Genomic DNA, 25,899 nt, shown 5'->3' with positions numbered 1-25,899 from the left:
TCATGGGTGGAGGAGGAGAAAAGGTAAAGGAACAAAAAATGACAGACTGTTTGCAACCCATAGTCTTGCCACTGTGAAAAGTAAAATAACATGGAGTTACTTTGTCAAGGGGGTTTGAAATGGAGCCAGAAGGCCAGTCAGGAGGTGAGCCTTATGCATGTCCTTACTAGATAGAAACATGAACTTTTGAACTGGGTCAAAATACTAATATTCCAAAGGCTCTGCACAGACACCTGCAATTTTCTACAGTACCACACTTTTGCTTAGTAAGAACCTCAGCAGCCAATTATGTTTCTTTTGAGGCATGATGGAAAATAAGAATACTATATTGATTTTTAGTTAATACTTTTTGAACTTATAAAATATCTTTACATAAGAAAGAATGACTTTAGCTCTATTTCTTTGAAGGCAATAGAAAGTATTGCTTAATATCAAGAACTCTGAGGCACCTTGGTGGTGCAGTCTGTGAAGCATCGAACTCTTGGTTTCAGCTCAGGTCACAATCTCAGGGGTGTGAGATTGAGCCCCGTGTCAGGTTCCACACTCAGCTCAGAGTCTGCTTGACTCTCTGTCCTTCTCCCTCTCCCCATCCCCTCAAGTGTGCTCTCTCTCTCTCTCTCTCTCTTTCTCTGGAATAAATAAATAAATCTTAAAAAAAAAAAAAAAAAGAAAGAAAGAAAAAGCAAAAGGACCAAGGTTTCTAACCGTCTGTTGCCTGAGGTCATGCCCAGTTCTTCCATTACTTCTGTACCATTGGCAAGTTCCTTAAACTCTCTGTGCTTCAGTTTTCTCATTTTTAAGGTGGAGATAATTATACCAGCCTACATTATAGGTCTGTTGTGAGATTAAGTTAATACAGATAAAGCACTGAAAACACTCCCTAGTACATACTAAATTTTCATTGAATAGTCCCTATTGTTATTATTTTTAATGTTAAGATAATCTTAATGGTTGAATAAGTTAGACCTGTATCATGTAAGTCGTGGCCACTCTTTGCCATATAAAAAAATCAAACCATAAATGCAGAAGGATAATGATTTCATAAAATTTTCAATCACAGGTTTTTTTTTTAATTTTATTGATGTATTCATGAGAGATACAGAGAGAGAGAGAGAGAGAGGCAGAGACACAGGCAGAGGGAGAAGCAGGCTCTATGCAGGGAGCGATAAGGGGCTCAATCCCCAGTCTCCAGGATCATGCCTTGGGCTGAAGCCTGAGCCACCCAGGCTATCCTCAAACACAGGTTTTGATAGAAATTCTGTAAGGTACATAATTTAGTTTTGCTTTGATACATATATGCATCTAGTCACTCATTACATGATTTGTTGTCTGTCAAATCAACTTGCAAAGAAAAAAATTACCCTTAGTAAAGATTTTACTTGAACATGAAAAAATTTAAAGAGAAATTAACCAAGATCACAATAGATGGTATAGTTCTCTCCATGTGATAATCCTTCCACACTACAGGTGAAGTATGGATACATTTGATTAATAAGCTCTAGGGGAATAAGTAGCCAACAATTACATAATTAATTTCATAAACTAATATGTTTTCTAGTAGAAGCTATTTATTTGATTCATCCTTGGAGTCCAGATACATTTTATATCACAGATTTCTGCACAGAAAAAATTGTGAAGGCAGATATCTACATTTCTTTTAGCTTGAACTATCCCAAGTCAAGTCAGGCCCTAGCTATCCTCTCTTTTTTTGACACATTAAAAAGTATATATATATTTCTGAATTCTTTCTCAATCTGTATCATTCTGCCTTGATTTATTGCTAGAGCAGTCCCTTCATTCAGTCATGGAACTGTCTATACACATGTGGGTTGTGTATCTTTCTACAAGTGACTGTAGAAACTGAGAGAGAAAAAACTGTTTTAATCATGTTTTTCAGGTCCCCCATAACTTCAGAGTTTTTCTTTCCTTTTTTTTTTTTTGCATGCCTCACCCTCAATAAATGCTTCAAAGAAATACCAATGACTTCCTATTGCTATCTACAAACAGCATGAAAATAATTTTTTAAAAAGATTTATTTATTTATTTATGATAGACAGAGAGAGAGGCAGAGACAAAGGAGGAGGGAGAAGCAGGCTCCATGCCAGGAGCCCGACGTGGGACTCGATCCTGGGACTCCAGGATTGCACCCTGGGCCAAAGGCAGGCGCCAAACCGCTGAGCCACCCAGGGATCCCCCAAAATAATTTTTTTTAATCTAAAGCCTCGGTCACTGGATGCACAATTAAGCTGGTGTCTTCCTTAAATATGATATAGCATTGTCGTGGGAGTCTGCTCTCTTCCCCAGTTTACCACTGATCACTTGTTAAAAATTGTAATTATTTAATAGCATATTATTTTATTTTATTATTTTTAATAGCATATTATTTAAAAACAGATTATCCCATGTTAAAAATAAAATAAAAAGTTTTATCATGTCTTCATTCATTATGATTAGGGAAAAGTACAGTTAAAGACATTAATTGATAATAACACTGCAGAAAAGAATTGGCATTTTCTTTTAATTGTATTGATATTAACATAATTATTGTAATAAACTCTATTATCCTGCTTCAGATCAGGTAATTGTGAGTCTACAGCAGAAATGAGCAGGGGTCCCAAGAGTCAGATTTCATGCCAAATATGGCTGAAGATAAAGACATAAGGGTGTTTATGAATGGGACAAATGAAAGAGCTTTCAATTTGTTCTTCCAAATACCTAGTTCGTACGCTTATTCTATCATTTGTTAATTGCATGAGTTTGGGCAATTTCATTTATTCTTCTGTAAAATTGAATTAACGCTGGCTTTATTATTGGGATATTGTGTTAATATAATGAGGTTTTTCCTAAGGCAGCTTTACTGAAGTAAAATACAATAAGATTTACCAATTTTTCATGTACGACTGATGAGTCTTAATTAATATACAGTGTCACATAACACGACTACAATTATAGTATAGATCATTTCAATTATTCCAAAATTTCCTTCTTGCTCCTGTACAATGGATCCCTTCACCCTACACTCAGCCCTAGGTGATTGCTGATCTACTTTTTCATCACTTGGACTTATGTCTGATCTAGAATTTCATTTAAATGGAATAATTTACTTTTTTTTTTTTTTTTTTTTTTTTCTTTTTTTTTTTTATTGGTGTTCAATTTACTAACATACAGAATAACACCCAGTGCCCGTCACCCATTCACTCCCACCCCCCGCCCTCCTCCCCTTCTACCACCCCTAGTTCGTTTCCCAGAGTTAGCAGTCTTTACGTTCTGTCTCCCTTTCTGATATTTCCCACCCATTTCTTCTCCCTTCCCTTATTTTCCCTTTCACTATTATTTATATTCCCCAAATGAATGAGAACATATAATGTTTGTCCTTCTCCGACTGACTTACTTCACTCAGCATAATACCCTCCAGTTCCATCCACGTTGAAGCAAATGGTGGGTATTTGTCATTTCTAATAGCTGAGTAATATTCCATTGTATACATAGACCACATCTTCTTTATCCATTCATCTTTCGTTGGACACCGAGGCTCCTTCCACAGTTTGGCTATAGTGGCCATTGCTGCTAGAAACATCGGGGTGCAGGTGTCCCGGCGTTTCATTGCATTTGTATCTTTGGGGTAAATCCCCAACATAAATGGAATAATTTACAATAGAATTTATGGTATCTGGATTCTGTCATTTGCCATAATGTTATTATGATTCTGTTTGTGTATATCAGTGCTTTCTCTAATTATCTGTCTGTTTGGTGTTTATCTATGTTTAACTATCCTACCGTATAGATATACCGCAGTTTGTTTACCTGTTAATTCTTGATAGCTGAAGGTTGTTTCTAATACAAAGATATCATGAAGAGCATTATGTTATATCTTCTTATAGACATGTTTTCATTTCCCTTGGTTAAATGATTATAAGTAAGGATACTTATCTTGGGTTTCATGATAAGCATGTTTACATTTGTAACAGAGGAGGGATCCCTGGATGGCGCAGCGGTTTGGCGCCTGCCTTTGGCCCAGGGCGCGATCCTGGAGACCCGGGATCGAATCCCACGTCGGGCTCCCGGTGCATGGAGCCTGCTTCTCCCTCTGCCTGTGTCTCTGCCTCTCTCTCTCTCTCTGTGACTATCACAAATAAATAAAAATGTAAAAAAAAAAAAATTCATTAAAAAAAAAAAAATTTGTAACAGAGGAGTTGTTTTCCAAAGTGGATCTGCCATTTGGAATAGCCACTAGCAATGTAAGAACTTTTTAAGTGCTACATTCTCAACATTTGGTTTAAAAAAGCAACTTTTGGTGTGAAGTGATATCTAATCGTGTTTTTAATCTTTCATATCACTAGAGATATTGAAGATCTTTTCATATGTGTATGTGCCATTTGTGTAATTTCTTTGGCAAAGTGTTTAACCCGAACATTTATCAGATAGTTTGCCTTATTATTAAGATGAAATGTTCCTCATATAGTCAAAACACGTCTTTCATCAGATGTACATTTTTTTATGATTCTTTTTAATCTTTAAGAATCTAGCATATGGGGATCCCTGGGTGGCGCAGCGGTTTGGCGCCTGCCTTTGGCCCAGGGCGCGATCCTGGAGACCCGGGATCGAATCCCACATCGGGCTCTCGGTGCATGGAGCCTGCTTCTCCCTCTGCCTGTGTCTCTGCCTCTCTCTCTCTCTGTGTGACTATCATAAATAAATAAAAATTAAAAAAAAAAAAGAATCTAGCATATGCCTGTGCATTGTAGATATTCAATAAATATCAAGATGATCTGATTTGGGGGCACCAGGGTGGCTCAGTCAGTTGAGCATCTGCCTTCAGCTCAGGTCATGATTTCAGGGTCCTGGAATTGAGCCCCGAGTCCAGCTCCCGCTTAGCATGAAATATGCTTCTCTCTCTTTCTGCCTCTCCCTACCACTTGGGCACATGCTCTCTCTCTCTCTCTCTCTCTCTCTCTCTCTCTCCCTCTCTCTCTCTCTCAAAAAAAAAATATGATTCTGAAGGAACTTGAATCTGAAAGAATCTAACACCAAAGTAGTCCCAACACACTTGACCAAAAATTTTATGAGGATATTGTTGTATTTATGTCAAAGTTGTTTAATGTGCCTCATTATGAAATAATCCTATTGATCTGTTTGCCGAATCAAACCTAGAACTAAAATACCTTTATTTTTACCCAAATTTAATGAGAAATTCCAGAGAAATGTTTTTATCTTTATCCATTATCTTGGAGGGTACACAGAATCACATCCAACATTTATAAAACTCACTTTGTATCCCTTATTTAAATCTCATAACATTGTTGCACAAAAATGAAGCAAATAATATAGCATTTAACAGTCCAGACTCTGGAGTCAGACAAGCATGCTTTGTTCTGGCACTACTGTTAGTAGCTTTGTGACAATGTACTCAATCTCTTGAAGCTTCAGCTCCTTCATCTTCAAAATGAAGAAACAAATACTTCTGACCTCATAGGATCATTGTGAAAATAAGAGACAAGATATGTGAAACACTTGGGGGTGATGGTTGCCACACCTCAAGTGCACAAATCATTTAGTGGATTATTTATTGTATTAATATCAGGTTCCATGAATATGTGAAAATCAGATGCTATCATAAATTATCTGCAGACCTGAGCAGGTGGGCAATGAGATACAAACCCACGCCTTATTTCTGTGGCAATGTTATTGTGACAAAGATGTCTGAGATTTGACTGTTTCATGACATGCAAATTAACCTATGCCAAACCTCTTGGATCTTACATGAGCTGTGGTGTCACTTTTCAGGGTGTTAGGTTAGTGGCTTTAATAACTCATCTAAGTACAGATGAATAGACTTTTCCTCCTTTTCTGTGTAGTATGCACTGATTCCTTTTGTTTTCTACTCCAGAAAGAAAGAGAAAGAGAGACAGAAAGGAAGGAAAGAATGAAGGAAGGAAAAGAAAGAAAGGTGAAAGGTTAGAGCTAATGTTATTTTCGAACATTTCCTATTTTGCTGTAGATTTTAACTTATTTAGGTAAAGTAGAGGGAATTATTCCTTAAGGATTATTACTGGCACATGCACAGAGCTTAGAGCAAAGAAGTTGAGTGGGCTATGAATATGAGTGTGGACTCCCAATGTCATGCAGGCACACAAGTAGCAGTGTCTAAAGACAGTTGGAAAACCAGGCTTCAGTGTCAAGGTCACTCACTGTGGACAACACTCCCCAAGAGCCAGGTTTACCTAGGTTGCATATTTTTGGCCTGTGGGCTGTGATTACAGGTAAGGTTTGGGAGATGCTCCATTAAAAATATCTGGATAACTTACATAATCTAAAATAATTCATGCAACAGATTAACTAAGGATACCTTAAAGGATATCTTTATGTGTTTATATGTAGGAACACAAAACATATAAGATCACATATCTTATTTGTGTGTATGTGTGCGTATATATCATTTTTATAATGCAAATTGTATGTATATTGCTAAGTTATGTGCCTGAGATTAAATATCAAGTCCACCACTGGATTGGTAACATCTTTAGCCAAGTGTGATGAGGAATTTGGGCCCAGATTGGCCCTCTTCTATTTTCATCTGGTTCTGGCCTCTCCCATCTGCTCCTATGTCACTCATTGGTTCAATCTCCTCCCTTAACGTCCAGACATTTTCTTGGCTCAGGGCTAATACATTATTTGCAAGCATTCTCAGACCCAATAGCTAAAATGCTCCCAAGTTAAATTTTGAATGCACATAGACTTCATCAGCAGTATTTGCAATGTGTAGTGACATTTACTTCTCTTTCCTTTTGCTCGAGTATCTTTAAATGTGTACACTGCTGGGGATGTTTTGTAAATGCCCTCAAGAAAAATGTCTGGCTCAAAATTTCCATGAATTCCTGTCTGCAGCTGAAATGGCCGAATTTTTAGAGCTCCATGGCTTTGGGCAAGCAAAGAAAAATTTTCCAACTAGTTTTCTCTTCAAATGCTCTATCCAAATAAACATAGCACTTTTTATGATTGTATCCTATTAACCCTTCTCCTTCCACCCACCCAGAGTGCATCCACAGCTTAAGGGCCTCATGTCCAATTACTCATGGCCTGTCCAGTCAAGGGCACTGTTTCTTGCATCCCTGAATTCTCAGGAAGAACGTGGTTCTTTTCTTTTCCCACTTTTCTTTTTTTTAATTGTGGAAAGAACACTTGATATGAGATCTACCTTCTTAACAAAATCCTAAGTGAACAATGCAATATTGTTCACTATAATCACAATATTGTATGGCGGATCTCCAAAATTTATTCATCTTGCATAACAGAAACTCTATATCCATTGAACAACTCCCCCATTTCCCCCTCCTCTCTCCACCCCCTGCCCCAGCCCCAGCCCCTGGCAACAACTATTCTACTTTATGCTTCTATTCTAGATTGGCTTTTTTGATACCTCATATTACTAGAGTCTTGCAGTATTTGTGCTTCTATACTGGTTTATTTCCCTTAGCATAATACCCTACAGGTTCATGGTGTTTGTTATTTGTTTGTTTTCCAATGTACAGAAGGAGAGGAAAGATCTGTAGCCATCTGTCCTAATGGTCTGCCAACATATGATCTTGCTACACATTTTTATTTGCCCATACTTACGCAGGTCTCCTGCTGGGCACCTCATCGGGTTTTAAGCTCACCTATTCCTCCTTATTTGAAAAGATGGAATTAATGCTGGGGGCAAAGTGCTCAAATGGAAAATATTAAAACCCAACAAACAAATCAACCTGGATTTGGCCCAGTATAAATGACAGCCTGAAATAAGTCCTAAAGCAAGGATGATTAGAATTTAAATGTTTTCTTCTCCCTAGCAGCTTCACTTTTTGATGTATAAGACAAGGCACATGCAAATCAGTGGCAGTCAGCTAAAACATCACTGAATTTTCATCAGTAAAACAAGAGCATTTCACTCTTATGTTTAAAAATCTATATGGAGTTTTAAAAATAAATAGTTGAAAATCCTGATCAAGCAAAACCTCAAGCAAGACAGCGTCTCATGCATAGTGTTTACCCTATTGGTTGAGCACCCTACAGTGAGGTCTACCAAGAATAACAGGACCATTGATTTAATCCCTTTCTGGCAGGCCTTTAACTGAAATTTAATTATGTTGCTTTTTGTCTGCAACCTTCCCCCAAGGTTTCTGCGATATTAGAATACCTCCTTTAAGTGTTATGAAAAGCGCATTAGAGGGTTTTTCCTCTGATTATTTCATAACATAACATAGCAGTTCCTTCTGCCAGAGAGCCCACACAACTGTTTTCAATAAATGAAACAGTTTTCTTTTTTTACATTTTATAAAGTGTAGATTAAACATTAATTAGTTGTAGCTGACTTTCAGCATTTTCCTTTTACAGTGATCTTTTTAGGGCTAGTTCTCAAACAGCACAAATAAGGTCCTATAATGTGTGAACAATGGTGCTGCCTTAGGCTTCATAAAGGGTGAGGATACTTGCTTAAGTCAATCTTAAACTGTTTTGCAATGAGTTCATGCTGAGCAATTATTTCTATATTCCTTAAGCGGTGGGAGTTTCAAAGGCATGGGGGAGTGTGTATTTTTATAGCTAGAAAAATCTTATTAAATGGGTATGGCTTTCTGGGTTTCTTTCCTTCCTCTTCTCCAAACTCATAAAATTGCAAGAGGCCAACCCAAATGTGTACTAACCACAGTAGCTTCCACGTCTTATGGTCACTGGTGTCAATTTTTTTGTTTACTATTATTGGCACGTCATAGGCTTCATAGCTCCAAAAATAATTGAAAATGAAAACAAACTTTTGTGTGTGTCCTTTTTCTCCCCAGCAATGTGTCAGCCTGGGAAAATGCTCTCTTTGAAAAGAAAGCAGAGCTGACATATAATTGTTGCTTTTACCCCAGCTGTTACTGACATTACATGCTGAACCTTCCTTGGAGACGGAAAACCAATTTTGATGTGACACTCTGAAAAGTCACCACTGGTACTTTACAAATAGTTCAAGGTCACAGAAATCATGCCCGAGACACTCTCAGGTAAACCTCGGGAGGACTTTTCTTTCTTGGGGAAAGCTGTGTTTTTATTGATTTTGCAAATTGTAGACTTAAAGTCTAACAAAGGGAAAGCTATCAAGAGAGGAAAAAAAAAACCAACTGAATACAAAATCAATGCTTTTACATTGATATTTTAAAAAGCAATTCCATACAAGTATTGTGGCAAAAGAGAAGTTCATGTCATGTTCAACTTTTGAAACTTGTATGTGGATAGAGACAAACTTAATATGACTATTATTAATGGGACGTTTGTAAAGTATTTAACTTTTATTATGTAAACATAATTCAAGTTCTTTCCCTAAAAATTCTTGTCATTTATAGTATCCTGCCCATTACATAGATAGTTGAATTTGTTACTTTCATTTGTTAACTGTAACTTTCATGATTCAATCAGCAATCTATCACCTAACAATATTCTAATCAAAGTTTTTGTTTTTTCTGTTTTTTCTCCTTTTTTCCTTTTTTTTCTGCCAACATGTGATCTCGTTACACATTTTTATTTGCCCATACTTTTGCAGGTCTCCTGCTGGGAAGACCTTCTTTATCTTTTATTCCTTTTTTTTTTTTTTTTTTTTTTGCTATTATCAGCTAAGCAAATAGTACTTGTGTGAGTTTCATTTCTAGTTAGTAATTTCTGGGATAAACAACTGCTCTCATTTCTTTCTTGCCTTTTGAGTTTTCTTATCAAAGCTAAAATATCTTTTTAGTTGCTAAGACATTGTTGGCCAATCCTCTAAGGAAACTCAACATTATTAACATAGCAAAGGATCAAGACCCTGGTGTTCATATTTTGTTTTTGAACTTGCTGACCATTGAAGCTACACTGGCCAGTAACCAAAATGGTTAATCTGTATTCAAAAACTAAACAAAACTGGCTTCGTGATCATTCTATATCCCTGTATTTCCATCTTTTCATTCACTCATTTCAATACAAGAAGGAATTTACACTGACTCACATGGGTTGGGTTAATAAAGACCAATTTCCAAACAAAATGCCACTAGGAAAAAATATCCATTTGAGAAATAATGGACTCTTATGTATGTTCTCTTTTATAGTCATCTTTTAATAATATTCTCATTATTTGTGAGCTTCAGGGCAAGAAGCAGCACATTTAATTTGTAAAGTTTATGACTCCTATTCACATTACTGCTATTTCAGAGACAGGGCTATCTTTTTATGCATCAAGTAATTTTGCTTTGTTCTAAATTAAGGTAGAATGATGGATGATAGATAGATAGATGATAGATAATAGATAGATGGATAATAGAGATAGATACATGAGAGATGTATCAGCTATGTTATTATATACATTTTTATCTTTATTGCAATCTTAAAAAAGTATTATAACTCCAATTATACAAATGAAGAAACTGATCGCAGTAAGATAATTGGCTCAAGTTCATATGGTAATGAGAAGTAAGTGAAAAAGTTGGAATGTGGCCTAAAAATCTACATTTGGTACATTAGCCCAAACTAATCTATAAAGGAATCTGGCAATTATACAAGTCACTCCATTAATGAGCAAGATGTAATCATTGTCATTTGAGATATAAATGGTTTTACAGAAGTTGGTATCTGTACCATGGACATTAGAGAAACATTTGGGAGAAAACATTAGCTTTATTACAAACTTGAAGGAAAGGTAAGGAGTAGACATAAGAACACTGAAGCAAGACAAAATCCAGATGAATAGAGCAATGGATGAAATGTGATCCTAGAGACCATTCATTTTTTTTTTTTTTTAGATTTTATTTATTTATTCATGAGAGACACAGAGAGAGAGAGAGGCAGAGACACAGCAGAGGCAGAAGCAGGCTCCATGCAGGGAGCCCGATGCAGGACTCAATCCCAGGTCTCCAGGATCACACCCCGGCTGAGGGCGGCACTAAACCACTGGGCCACCAGGGCTGCCCCATTGTTTTTGACCAATAGCTTACCACCCACTTGGTTTAGGATGTCATGCCAGGTTAAAAAAAAAAGAAGAAGAGGAGGAGGAGGAGGAGAAGGAGGAGGAGAAGAAGAAGAAGAAGAAGAAGAAGAAGAAGAAGAAGAAGAAGAAGAAGAAGAAAGAAGAAGAAGAAGAAGAAGAAGAAGAAGAAGAAGAAAAAGAAAGAAAGAGAAAGAAAGAAGAAAGAAAGAAGAAAGAAAGAAAGAAAGAAAGAAAGAAAGAAAGAAAGAAAGAAAAAAGAAGAAGAAAGAAGGAGAAAAAAGACAGACTAAAACCAAAACCAAAAGCAAAAATTTGCCCAATGAATTAGATTGGCATTATTCCAATGATTTTTGCATGAGAAGATTGATTTTTTAAAATGAGATTGCAATGTAAAGTTATCATTTAAGAAAGGAGAAGGAGTGAATGCCAAGGTTAATCTTTAATTGGAAACTAAAGAGACTTGAGGCAGAAAAAATGAGGAGGTGGTTGCAATAGTTCAGGCAGTATGTAAAATGGGTATAAACAAAAATGCTTGGTTGTAGAAAGTAGGAGCAATGGATGGGTATGGGTCCAAGATATGTGACAGGTATAATGTTCCATGTTATGGAGAATTATGACAATAATAAAATGGGGAATTCAGCTGTGAGGGAGAATTTTTCACTGAAGAATTCAGTTCTTTCCCTCCTTTGTGTCTCATGATATTCAGAACATTGCTTGTTCTTCATACACACCTCAATATGTATAATTGATTCAATTAAATAATTACCATAATCAGACTCCTCCATGTAGAACTCCAGAAATGAAATAACATAGTGGACAAACATGAAGTCTCGTCAGTGAAAACTTTTAATTCCAAGCCTATCCACATGACTGGGAGAGTTTACTCTAATTCAGCTATAATGTTTTCATGCAGAAAAAAAGGAGATGATGTACCAATACACGTCTATTTTGAGAGTTAAAGGAAATAACAATAATAAAGAGTATAGCATGATGCCTAATAGAAAAAGTTGTTTGGAAAATACCAAATTTCTTCCTTCCTTTGAGGGAAATGAAGGTCACAGTTTTATTTAGATTAGGGGTTGGCAAGGGCAACCTGGATGGCTCGGTCAGTTAAGCATCCGCCTTCAACTCAGGTCATGATTCCATGGTCTTGGGATTGAGCCCCACAGAGGGCTCCCTGCTCAGTGAGGAGTCTTCTTCTCCCTCTACCCTTCTTCCTGGCTTATGCTCTCTCTTTCACTCATTCTCTCTCAAATAAATAAGTTAATAAAATCTTTAGATTAGGGATCTGCAAAGTTCCTATAAAGGGGAACTGTCCTTAAGAGTTTGCTCAGGACGCTATAATAAAATACCATATAGGGCTTGTAATTAGCAAAACTCTACTTCTCTCAGACCTGGAGACTGGAAGTTTGAGATCAAGGTGCTGGCAAAGTTGGTTTCTGGAGAGGATCTTCTTCTGGTTACAGGTTGCCCTCTTATTGTGTCTTCACTTGATGGAAAGAGGGCAAGAGCTATCTGTGGTCCCTTTTATAAGTTATGAATCTCATTCATGAGTACTCCAACTCTGTGACCTAATCACCTCCCAAATGCCCCTTCTCCTAAAGCCATCATCTTGGATGTTAAGACTTTAATATATGAATTTGGGGGTAGAGAATAAACATTCAGGCCATTGCAGTTAGATAGTAAATACTTTAGACTTTGCAAATACAATCTCTGTTATAATTTCTCAATTCTTCTATGATAGCCCAAAAGCAACCATACATAATGCATAAACAAATATGTCTGCATCCTAATAAAACTATCTTAAACAGGAAGCTTGGTGGATTTGACCTGTGGGTAGGATTTTGTTAATATCTAACCTATAGTTAAATATCCTAGGCCAGTAGAGCTTTGTGTCCTTTGATCATAGGTAATGGAAAGATGAAGTCAAGTAAAACCATGTTATAAGGGATGCCTGGGTTGCTCAATGGTTGAACATCTGCCTTCGGCTCAGGTCATGATCCTGGAGTCCTGGGATCGAGTCCCACATCAGAATCCCTGTGGGGAGTCTGCTTCTCCCTCTGCCCATGTCTCTTTTTGTCTCCCGTGTCTCTCAAGAATTAAATAAATAAATAAATAAATAAATAAATAAATAATAAATAAATAAAATCTTTAAAAATATTTTCTAATGTTATCGATTAATATTAATAATTTAATTGATGTCATAGAACCTAAAGTCTACATAAAAGACCCTAAAACAACTATATATTTATAACATAGTCAATGACTCAAAATAAAGCAAATTAGTTGAGTTGGAGAAGTTAAGAACGATTCTCAGAAGAATTGAAATTTGGCATATGTCTTAAAGAATAATTCTAAGAAAATTAGAAAAAAGAGGAAAAGAAGGAAATGTCAGACATAAAAACCATGTGAAAAATCATGACGACAAAATGCAAAAATGATATGTTGAGAGAACAATGGGAATTTTGACATAATGCCCACAGGGTATGGGGAGCAAGATGGAGATGAGGCTAGAAATGTGGTTTGAAGATAAATTAATAACAAGTTTTTAGACAATAGGCTTTTGTATATTTTCTTGAGATTCAACAAGGGGAAAGCAGAAATTGTGGTGGTCATCAGCATTGCTCATCAAATATATCTGGTTTTACCCTCTGCAAGTCCCCATTTCCTTGAAGTTAAGTGTGGCCATATACCTTTTTTTGGCCAAAGGATAAGAGCAGAAATGGCACGCATCATTTCTGGGAAAGACCTTCCAAGGCCAAGATGCAAATTCCATAATGCCTTTCTCTGTCCAGGGTGATCATAGAATCACAGAGACAGAGCTTCCCTGGTGTGGGTATCTGAGTGAGGATGACTATAAGGCAAAACACACTACCCAACCCGTTACAATTATCTCGTGGGAGGGAGCACTGGGGTGCTAGGTCTTTAGGATGTTTTAGGTCTGAGCTATTCTCTTTTCTTACCACAAACCTACCTCTTCTGACCAATACGAATGTCTTTAAACAATGAAGTAAAATAACTACACAAGCAATCATTCAATGTCCTTATACCTTGTGATTTAGAATACCCACATTAAAATTTGCACAACACAGTTATTTAACATTGCAAACCTTATTTTTTAATAAAATGCCAAAGAAGAAATATACCAGACCACTAGTGGTCTGAAGTCCCTAATCCTAGGTAACATATCAAATATGCTGGATTTGGTCTGAGTGAATTAATAAATCATGATGTCAAATGCGATGACACAGATAAACAAATAGCATATTAAGAAGTTATTTGATTTCATTTTCTTTAGCACTAAAGTTGAACAAGATCATTTATCTGTATCTTTCTTTGTCCAGTTTAGAAAAGTCCTAATATTTCAGAGTGATATAACAACACTAAAACTGTTATTTTTTGCAAGTATATATTATTTTATGATAAAAATATGTCTTTTTTATCATAAAGATAAAAAGATGAAAAAGATGTGATCACCATGTTTGGTATAGATAACATAGTCTGTCTCTTGTTTGCCAGGGAAATCCTCAAGGGAGACCAACCCTTGGCCATGTGCATAATAGCTTAAAGAGAGGTGCTAAGGAATGGCAGATGTATATAAGGTGGCTGTTTTATTTTATTCTCTCATATGAGGAAAAGCTGTAGTGCACCAGAATTTTTATTCACTGTAAATCTAACTCCTTAGTGTTTATGTTTTTAAAGTTTCAGCAACTGAGGAGAAAAAGTCCAGGTCAACAAATTAAGTTATGTTCACACTGATTGGCATGGGCAGATGCAATCCTATTCTTACTTTCCATCAATGGTACTAGAGGTCACATCTTGGAGGAAAATGGAAATCTCTGCATCACTACCTGACACTTTCCATTTGGTTCCCAAACACGATTTACCTAAGTAGTTATGAGTATGACACAGTCAATTTAACAAACACGATGGTTTGTTCAATAACATTAGCCATCTATGAAAATATCCCCACCTGTTTTCTAAAGTAAATATTGTTAAGATGTAAGTATAATTAAAATTTTAGACAGTGTTTGATTCAATAGAATGCAAAAAACCCAATAAAATAAATTATATATATTTTTTCATATATATACATTTATATACATATATATGTATATATATGTATTTTTGCTCTTTAAGTTATAATGAGTTAAGAGTAAGAAGATATCTGTGTTTCTCAGGATACATTTGTTTTATATTATGTGGAAATAGGCTGTGGTGGTCAAAGGCTAGACAAATATTATTTTTAGCTTAAGGACAACAGTATCTTAATAAAACATTAGAACAAAGCTGAAACACCCTAACACAGCCTATAAGACTCTACATGAGCTCATTCCTTTCCGATTCAATTTTGTGCCATTTTCTCTCCTTCATTTTTATAAAAATACATTAGTTTCTTTCTATTTCCTTTAGAAATCAACTCTCATTTCCACCTGAAGGCATTTGCATTAGGTATAGCCTGAAATCTCTTAATTGTCTTTTGGCATTTTATTATCTGCTCCAGTGTCCTGTTGGAAGGACTATGACACTCAGTTAGAGTCCCTCTCCTTTGCCTGTCCACTCTCTCACTAGGCAGGCTGTTTTGTCTTCTTTTGATCAATTATCACTATCTGGGAAAATTTCATGTTTATTTAGTATCTTATTATTTGCCTTTTCTTACTAAAATAGCAAATATTACAAAAGCAAGAATTGTCTCTGTCTTGCCAACCATTCTACCTTTATATTTACTTATATTTGTTGAATAAAAGGAAAATATTTTTCCCTTTATTTTTCCACTTTTTTTTTCTTTTTCCTTATATTCCCATGAATTTATTTTATTAGTGATTTTTAAATATTTTATATTTTCTTACCTTTTAAAATATTTTATATTTCTTTACCTTAAAACCACCCATATGAAATTTATATCACTTTGTTTTTATACAGTATTAACATATATTTTCAGAAAGCTCATTTGGCACATAATACAGCCAAGTATGTAACTGGTGTGTGATTCAAAATTCTGCCTCATGTCTTAGAGGTGACTTTAACTATAATTTAAAATAGGATCATTATCTTTTATTCTTTTTCATTAAAAGCATGAAATAATTTCTGAATTTCCTGCCTTTGTAGTATTCAGAGCATCAAGGTAATTACCTACATAGATCTTGGACTTTTTTGTAGTGATCATATTTATGTGTGTTTGTTAACTTTATGTTGGATATTTCCATTTAACATAGTGGAAAAGAGAGGATCAGAGAGTGGATATATTATATCAAAATCTATGTTCTTAATGAATCATAAAAAATTATTAATGCTTAGACAATATCACTATGATATGTTTAGTACTGTAATAACCAATGAGACTTTTCTGAAAGATACAAGTACAATTAAATTCTATGTGTGTTCATTGTACTTAAATGACAAAAATTGGCATCCATTCAGAATTAATGTAGTAATATTCTTCAATAATTTACCTTTCATGAAGCATAACAAGTAGCAACTTCATATAAATTATTATACTATTTTCTGAGATAGTAAGATTATAGGATTAGAAAGCAGGGAAATAAAATCTTTAGAAAGTGAATGGTTTTCTTTATTCCCATAGTCAAAAACTGGTAAAGTTTCCTCTTGGAATTAGACTTCAACTGGAAAATGCAGGATATGGTTTTTATACAGATGATGGAGGAAGGCAACTCTAGTGGAAGAAATGCCATAAATTGATGTGTAGAATTACTACAGAAAGTTGAGAAATGTACTTTTGTCTAAAACATGGGTTGCATGGAAAGATAGTAACATAGTTAAGATACTTTGAAACAAACAGGTTTCGAATTTTATTTTTCAAGAAAATGGGGAGCCATTAAAGGCCTTTGAGAAAGAGAACTTAGGAATAGTTTGAGGATTTTAAATTAATAAATATATGTTAAATTGCTATACCAATAAAGGAAATGTAATTTATATAAATGTACACTCCCTAATCTTAGGAAAACCAACTTAATAAAATAGTGATATGCAAAGACAGTTAAAGTAACAATAATAAAAAATATTAAATTAAATAACTATTGCTTTGTAGAGAGATCTCAGACATGACGGGTGCACTATAGTACTGAGTGACACAACTAATCTGAACAGCACTAGAAAACCCATATTGTGGATTAAAATCAGAAACCTATTGAATAGCAGTCCTTTCAAAGACACTCTACAACTATAGCAGGTCTTTTGCCTGAGGATGAAGAGGTAAGAAGTAGATTACATACCTAAGGATTTTGAATAGAAAAGTGTCTCAGATGTGAGCTGTGGTTTAGTGTGGGATCCCAAGGGGAATGCTTGACAATCTAAGAAGAGAGTAAGGAGATGTTAGCTAATCTGAAACCAAATCCAGGGGATTGAGCCAGATTTGACTCAATCTGCCATGTGTGACTGAGACTTTTCCATGAGCTAGAAAGAGGAAAAAATATTATCTGCAAATCTGTGAATGGATCCCAGAAAGATAGAGTGGCTTCTAGCTCCAGTATCTGCCATAAATTATGGGCTTCATGAATGATGTTCAAATCTTGTCAGATTATGAGGCTAAAGGTCTTAAAACATATCCTATATCAGTCTGGATTGCTCTAAGAACTAGGATTGAATGATGAATATGGGTGGAAAATTAAAAGAAAAACAATGTGGGAGCTGACAATGGAGACAATGGGAACAAAAACAGAAGATCAATGCCTAAGGATCATGTGAGGACATGAATAATGATCTTTAATCAACTGATCAAATAGGTGCATGTTTGCAAGAGGAGGACTGCGAAGAGACAATAGGCCCCTTGATGTCTTAAGCTTAGTTGATAGAAAGAGTAACCAGATATAAAGAGTCAACAGGAGAAATTGGTCTGGTGGTGGAATGTAATGAGTTAAATACTAGATATGGTGAGTTAAAATATGTTTCTGCTTTCTAGTGCAGTGCTAGAACTACAGAAGCATAAGTAAAGATAGAGCTTTGTAGAGAGAAAAAGAGAGATCATAGATACAAGGACAAAATATGGCAAAGAAACTTATGATATGATGTCATTTAGGGTTGAAGAAGAGTAAGAAGAGTGAACATTGGTATAGAGAAGCCATGTTCAGAATGTCACAAGGATAAATTGGTGATACAGCATCAAAAGAGAATTTCACTCATGATTGACTAATCAAAACTGATAAATTAAGGGAGTAACTGAGTAAGACTCAGAGAAATTACTTTTAATGTGGTATTTGTAAGGCTATTATTAACACATAAAAATTAATTTTTTGAGGTCAGTGGTGATCAAAGTCAAATGTTAAAAGGTTATCAAATGAGTTAAAAAGGTAAGAGAATATATACAGCAAGTGTGTGCTGTCCTTATTATAAGATTGGGTAGGTCAGGGAAAAAGCAAGAAGGGTAAGCTATCTGAAAAATGTGAATCTGATCAATGGTATTGGAGCATGTTATTGGGCAGGAAGAGAGAGAGCACCGACCAGGACTGAAGACCAAACAGAGGGAATTACGTTTAGAAGGACGCTGGTGGTTGAGATCCAACAATGGTACTCATATATGAAGTAGTCTTGGAGAGGAACAGAGCAGCTGAGAAAGAAAAGAAAGAATGGTGGCAAGGTGAGCAGAACTTCTGAGACAGTGGAAGGAAACTCAGACACCTTTCTCTGGATAGCACCTGCCTTCTTACTTAAATAGAGGCCAAGGAGGAATTTCTTATAGGAGTTGGGGATCAAAGTTTGGGAAATTGAGATTAAATAATTGTTTTTTGGAGAAGATACTTTGGTAAATTTAATTGGGAATTAACAAATGATAAGGAAACTACAGGCTAGTGCTAGCAAATGTATTATACATTTCATTCTTAAACACTTTGGCTACTTTTTAAGATAATATTACATGGTCAAGGTAAATTGAGTCTCATAATGATAGTCTATGAGTTGCTCAAAATGACGGTTTTTGTTTTTTAAGATTTTATTTATTTAGTTGAGAGAGAGATAGAGCACAATGAGAAAGGGGTAAAGGGAGAAACAGAGTCCCCACTGAGCAGGAAGCCTGATGTGGGTCTTGATCTCAGGACCCTGGGATCATGACCTGAGCTAAAGACTGATGCTTAACCAACTGAACCATCTAGGGACTCTCAAAATGAAGTTTTAAGTTTTCTTTAAAGTTATATCATAACCTTCTTAGAGCCTTTTATTTGATCACAACTGATGAATTGAAGTTTATCTTGAGGTTTATAGTTGCTTATTTATTTACTTAGTATCATTTTTGTTTAAGTAAGCAATTTCCTGGTTTATTTTTATGGACTGTGCCATATCAATTTTAGATGGGATACAATAGTCTCATCTTATGTATGGGGAATATGTTCCAAGATCCCCCAGTGGATGCCCAAAACTTCAGATAGTACTGAATTCTATATGCATTGGGCTTTTTCCTATACATACATACATATGCTGAAATTTCATTAATTAATCAGGCATGGAAAGAGATTAACAACAATAACTATTAATAAAATCGAACAATTACAACAATGTACTGTAATAAAAGTTATGTGAATGTGATTTCTCTCCTTCTTAAAATATGACTTGAGCTGTACTCACCCTTCTAGTGATTATGTGAGATGATAAAATGTCTATGTGCTAAGATGAAGTGAGGTGAATAATGTAGGCATTGTGACGTAGCACTAAGCTACTGCTGACCTTCTGGTGTTACGTCAAAGGAAGATCATCTGCTTCCAATCTGACCTTGAATAACTGAAACTGCAAGAAGTGAATCTGCTGATAAGGGGAGACCACTATACCATGCAGTTTTCTGGTCATTATTATTTTATCCCATAGACTATTGCCTTTCTGCTCTAAGCAGAGAGATTTTTTCTGCAGACCTACCTTCAATGATCTCCTGAGTCATCAGACTTTCTTTGCTATTTTGTCCTCTCATTTTGCTAGAGTTTTACCTTTAGGTGGCTTTCAAAGGAAGGGTTAGTAGAGCACAAATTTTACACATCTCTGAAGGTTTGAAAATGGCTATATTCTCCCTTCAGTCTTAATTAATAAATTGAATAACATAGGCTTGTTGGTAGGAAACATTTTTTTTCAAAACTTGGAAAGTATTGTATACGTTTCTTTTTTGCCCCACATAATCAAATTCTATTTATAGCAGAGACGATGGAGATTCTGAAAACACCTGCAATAGGAGATAGCCATGTGTAGCTCAAATGAAAAGTGCAATTTATTTATATTTTCAGACCTAATTTGTCAGTGGATTGCATCTTTTTTGGTCTTTCCTGAATGAAATTCTACTTAATCTGGATGATTGGGTATTGGCATGGTTTTTGTTTTGCATCTTTTTTTATTTCTTTTTGGCAACTGATATAGTCTTAACAGTACTGGGTCATTAATTTCATATCCATTAAGAATTATAAGTAATTCACCTCCTTGTGGATAATAATGTGAATTTGGCTTTTATAGGGTGTGCCTGCAAAAAGATTCTGTATTAATTTAAATTCTATTTCATGACAAACTCATATGCATTATATTTCCAGTTTATCTCATTTGACTTAGGACACATATTGAAACTATAAAACAAAATTTCATAATACATCAGACATTAATTAAACTCAAATTAATTAGCTTTAAAGGACTTACCAAATATACCTTGGAATAATTGGTCTGTATAAGTATTTAATTCAGTATATGTTGTGTTATACAATTTATAGATTGGCTAAACATGTTAGAAAAGAAGAGAAAGAAGAACTATAGCTGTATTTTAAAATAGTTTAGCCAGTCCCCTTTTTATTTTCCTCAGTGAGACATTTCTAGGTAGAAATAAACGTGTGTAGTAATAGCCATTACTAGTTTCTGGCCTAGATATTACTAATGGTACAGCTGTTGTTTCTTAGGAAAATTTCTGAATAGGATGTAAGAAAAAAGATTTTCCCTGCTAGTCCTAAGATAAATTATAGATGCACCAATCTCAATATGAAGTGGGCTATCAGGCTAGAGACATTTGACAAGACACGAAAGGGAAGCCACTGAGAGCAAAGGTTCAGGGATTTGTTTAAAAAGTAATTTATTTTTGGCTTCATGCCATCTTTGAAAATCTTTCCCCAGGCAATAAACATTATAAATTTTATTATCATTGCCCCAGTCTTGGCTTCTTTGGGAATCAGATAGCTTGTCTCACTGTAGCCTAGGGCTGCCTTTATGGCTTCCTCTAGGAATAGTGACCCTGACTTGCAATGAAAGTCATGAGGTTAATCTGGTACTTGGAGTTGCTTTCCCTGGAGAAACTAATTCTTACATTAAATTTTATTTTTTTCATTACCCATCTTCCTCATTAAAATTCTTTGCATTATAGCCTTTCAAATTATAGCACAGTCTGTCCCATGTATTCTGAGTGAGATTCTGAGCGTGTGCTCACATTCTTTGTTAGAGATCATTTGGAAACTAAATCAGAATAAGCTCCAGGGTAAGACTGGCAAATCCAAAGTTACTCTGGTTGTTTTAGTTAGAGGCAGAATATAGGGAACCAAAGACAGGGCAATTGGAGGAGTTGAGGGAGTGCAGGCCAATCACTGCTTTCAGGAATCAGGGATTACAGAGACCACATCTGAGAATACCAAGTATGTGCAGCATCAAGGTAGTTCAGGAATTATTGAGAGTCAAAAGAAATTACCACTGAAAACCTACACCACTTGACCAGAGCCTTCCTCATTGCCTCCCCATGGCATCTAAGAGTCAATAGATCTTAGAATTTTAGAGCTTGAATTTTAGAATGAGATGCATGAACTTCCAGTGTTGGCTAAGATAGAGTAAGCTCACTATACTTCAAAAATGCTGGGTAAATATAAAAAGAAACTACCTAGAATAGTCTTCTACTCTAAAGAGTAAGGAAAATCAAGTTGACTGCAGCATAAAGTCAAAAGGAAGAAACAACCTATATGAGATGAGAGCCCGTAGTTTTTTGTTTTGTTTTATTATGTTTGTTTGTCTTTTCTACCTTCTGTATTGACATTGACCTGGGGATGAGACCCTGGCAAGTTTGTATGGTCAAGGGATGCCTGGGTGGCTCATTCGGTTAATGACCTTCCTTGGCTCAGGTCATGATTCAGGGTGCTGGGATCAAGCCCCAGGTTGAGCTGCCTGCTCAGAAAGGAGAGCCCTCTCCCTCTCCCTGCAGCTCCCCCTGCTTGTGCTATCTTTCTCTCTTTCTGTCAAATAAATAAGTAAAATCTTTTAAAAAAAAATTGCATGGGCCACAAATTCTTCAAGAGGTCTTGTCTTTCTGGACATAGAACCTGGCATATGGGCTACTGTGAGAAAGAGAGTGTGGAGGGGTCCTTCCCAACTCTTTCTCCCTTTTATACTTTCCTGGTTCTGGCACAAGGCCAGAGGCAGTTCCACTTACCAAGTTGCCTCAGCCTAAGCAAATGAAAGAACTTAGTATCTAGGGTATGATGTTTACGACTGTATTTAACCCATGACATCTTAGCAGGAGAATGGAGAAGAAGCTGGATCATGAGGTTAATTGAATACATAATTAAATTACTAAACAAGGTGACATGACTAGATCTTAGTGAGCAAAAGAATGATACAAAGTGAGATTCAAAGGAAAGGCAGAGGCAGAATTAATCCAAGCTTGGCAGGTCAGGTCAAGGACAATAGCAAATCCTTATAAGGTGCTCACTATGAGACATCATTCTAATTGCTTACATAGTTAACTAATGTAATTTTTTAAACTAGTGTAATTTTCTTAAAAACTCTATGATGAATTGTATTTTCACCATTAACATCCTCATTTTTTAAAAAAGACTTCTTTCTTTCTTTCTTTCTTTCTTTCTTTCTTTCTTTCTTTCTTCTTTCTTTCTTTCTTTCTTTCTTTCTTTCTTTCTTTCTTTCTTGCATTTTTTCTTTTTTTCTTGCATTCTTTCTTTCTTTAGTGGGAGAATGCAATAGAGCTTGCAAGTAAGGAGAGGAGCAGAGGGAGAGGAATGAGTCAAGAATCTCAAACAGACTCTGTGCTGAGCACAGAGCCCAATGTGGGGCTTCATCTCACAACCCTGAGATCAGGACCTGTGTCAAAACCAAGAGTCAGGGATGCCTAGGTGGCTCAGTGGTTGAGCATCTGCCTTCGGCCCAGGGTGTGATCCTGGAGTACCAGGATCAAGTCCCACATCAGACTCCTTGCATGGAGCCTGCTTCTCCCTGTGCCTGTGTCTCTGCCTCTCTCTTTCTCTGTGTCTCTCATGAATAAATAAATAAAATCTTTAAAAAAAAAAAGTCAGATGCTTAACTGACTGAGCCACCCAGGCACCCCAACATCCTCATTTTAAAGATAAGTAAACTAAGGATTACATGTTAAAATGCACTAGCAGGAACAGAGTCTATGCTGGGGATTAGCTTTTGTTCTAAGCGTAATATTATGCAGGATGATAGAGCACTAGTTAGTGAAGTAATAAGTATGTCTCAGCTTTTCAAAATGTATTTCTGATTGTTATGTAGCAAGTAGATTGAAGCCAGAGAAGAATGAAATGGGATGCCAATAACCCAGTTAAGAAATGGTAATAGATCAAATAGAGGGTCAGCATTGAAATCATTGAGAAACAGATGTCCAGGAGATATTTTGTAGGTGGACCCAATCCAGCCTGCTAGTGAATTACATGGGAAGTGTCGAAGACAATTCCTAGGTATCACGCTGAGCAATTAGTTGACCATGTGTGACTTTTACTGGAAATGAGAAATGCTAGACCTCAATACACAAGCTAGTTTGTGGCACATCATATGACAGAGAGTGATGACATTTATATGTAATATTCAAATAAGACATTATGTAAGTGAGCATCTCAGAAAACACATCAAGACTGGAGGTGTAAGTTTCAGCATCAGAAAATATTGATGACATTTAAAGAAATAAGAATGAATTTAATAGCCTGGAGGGAAAGAGTAGAATGAGAACTTTTTAAAAGTCAGAAAAAGTTAAGCCCTTACTAACTCCAACGTACAGAAGATGGTAAAGGAAGGATTTCTGGCCACAGCGTGTTCTAGTTTTTCTTCTCTCTCTTAACATTTTTCCCACTCATTCCTTGATATTTAATCTAGTAATGTGATGCTCTCAGGCTATTCCTGTACTTATAAATCAGTCCCAAAGAACAATGGTCATGGTTGATCAATGTTCCTTAGAAGTTAAATGAAACAGTTAAGCAACTGGTGAATAATATCCCCCTGGAATACCTCTAGAGTCCATTCCTCCATGACCTTGGTTTTGCACTTCTTCTACAGAAGAGACTGTTCTCATAAAAAAGAAGTTGCAGCCAAAAGATTGTTAAATCAAGGGAAGATCTCTAGCTGGCTCTTGTGTTTATATGCACTTTGTTGTGGAAATGCTGGGCCATTTGGTCTTTAATCTTAGTCTGCCAGTCTGACAGCTTTGAAATTGCTGCAGAAAAGTTCACTGAAAGAGATAAATCAGTATATCATCTGCATAAAAAAGACAATGCATCATCATGGTAAATAAGATAACCAAATGAAGCATAGATACTGGGGAAAAACTCTCCTGGGCAGGCTCCTCCATGATAAGACTAGGGATTTCAGGAAAATTAAAGAGACAAAAGCCATATGAATATAAAGTAATGCACATTTCATCATGGAAGTAGCACACGCTTACACATACACAAATGTAATCATGGTCTTCAAACATTCCTTGAAAGTGTCAAGACATCCTGAGTCTGAAATTTGCTATGGAATAAACAGAAATAAAAATCACAGACATATAGTATAAAGGTCAGCATAATAAACATAATAAGCTTCTTTTTTCAGATAAGAAATCTTTTTAAGACCAAATTAAATTTGGCCTTTAAATCATAATTGACTCTCTCTGAGCTCAAAGTCTAAATAAATCTAATTTAAGAAATATAATACAAGACATAAATTGGAGCTATCAAACTGTAATACATAGTAGCCTCTTTGTTTAACAACGGAGTGGGTTTGAAAAAGAGCAGAAACCTGATTAGTTATCTGAAGACAAGGAAGCTGCTGCATTACTGAAAACATGAGTAACCAACGATGATGTCTCCCAACTCACGCTGAGGAAACATGGGTGCTCCTGAGGACTGCACGACCCTCGTGAGTTTTCACATGAGCCTTACTGGGCATCCAGCTTCAGGGTAGCTTTGTGCTCCTACTCTTGTACTCTTCGTAATGGAAAGGCACTGTTGAAGCTTCAATGTATACTTTGGAAACTGGGATAGGCAGGTCAGAATCAGTAGATGATTCAATATTAGGAGAAAAGTTGACTGTGACCAGAGGTGGCCTACTGTGAAAATTCTCCATTTTCTTTAATTAGAAAATAAATCCAAACAGCCAAACTTCTGCTCATGCGCTGTATCTGAGACATGAATTAACATTACAATCACTATTGTCATCTTCCTGTACTTCATTTTTTTTTTCTGGAAACATTATGCACCTTTTATAAAAGCCAAGTACTTGTCTGAGGAATGTCACAATGCTATAAGCTACTGAACAGAGCCACAAAACTAGAACATAAGAGTGCTGCTGGTCAAAAGGTGTCAACAATGAAGTAAAATGGGTTTTAAAACTGTGGTTTCAACTGTATAATAGTACAAATGAATCTTGAAACTGCCAACAAATGCTACCCTTAGACAATACTAATATTTAGGCAACTCATTGACATTGTAGGGGAAGACCAACTCTATTTGAAGAAAAAAGCCAGTGTATCTTTAAGGAATGAGATTGTGTGGCATCTAATTCTAGGAACACATGAAACTCTGGAAAAGAGTAATCAGAAGGCTTCAGCTAATTATGAGGTATATAATGATAATTTATTTTATTTCCCTTTCTACCTCCATGTTTTCCCTTCTGTAGACTTGCACTATTTATAGATAAATTGGATTTCTCAGTACCTCATACTGACCCAGATTATCCACATCTGATATCCTTCT

General features: G+C 35.9%; 1 long non-coding RNA gene across 1 annotated transcript in view; it reads right to left on the bottom strand.

The window, feature by feature from the left end:
* The window catches only part of LOC112656137 (uncharacterized), a 35,460-nt gene extending 16,926 nt beyond the window's left edge, over positions 1 to 18,534 (bottom strand). Inside the window, exons 1-2 of the long non-coding RNA XR_003134145.2 lie at positions 18,458 to 18,534; positions 17,203 to 17,280 (exon numbers count right to left, since the gene is read on the bottom strand). This is a non-coding gene — a long non-coding RNA (uncharacterized LOC112656137). The remainder of the gene's footprint in view (positions 1 to 17,202; positions 17,281 to 18,457) is intronic.
* Positions 18,535 to 25,899: the final 7,365 nt, after the last annotated feature.

The sequence above is a fragment of the Canis lupus genome, chromosome 22, assembly GCF_003254725.2.
Source record: "Canis lupus dingo isolate Sandy chromosome 22, ASM325472v2, whole genome shotgun sequence".
NCBI lineage: Eukaryota > Metazoa > Chordata > Mammalia > Carnivora > Canidae > Canis > Canis lupus.
Note: the sequence above shows the minus strand (reverse complement) of the source record. Positions and strands in the feature narration are given on the sequence as shown.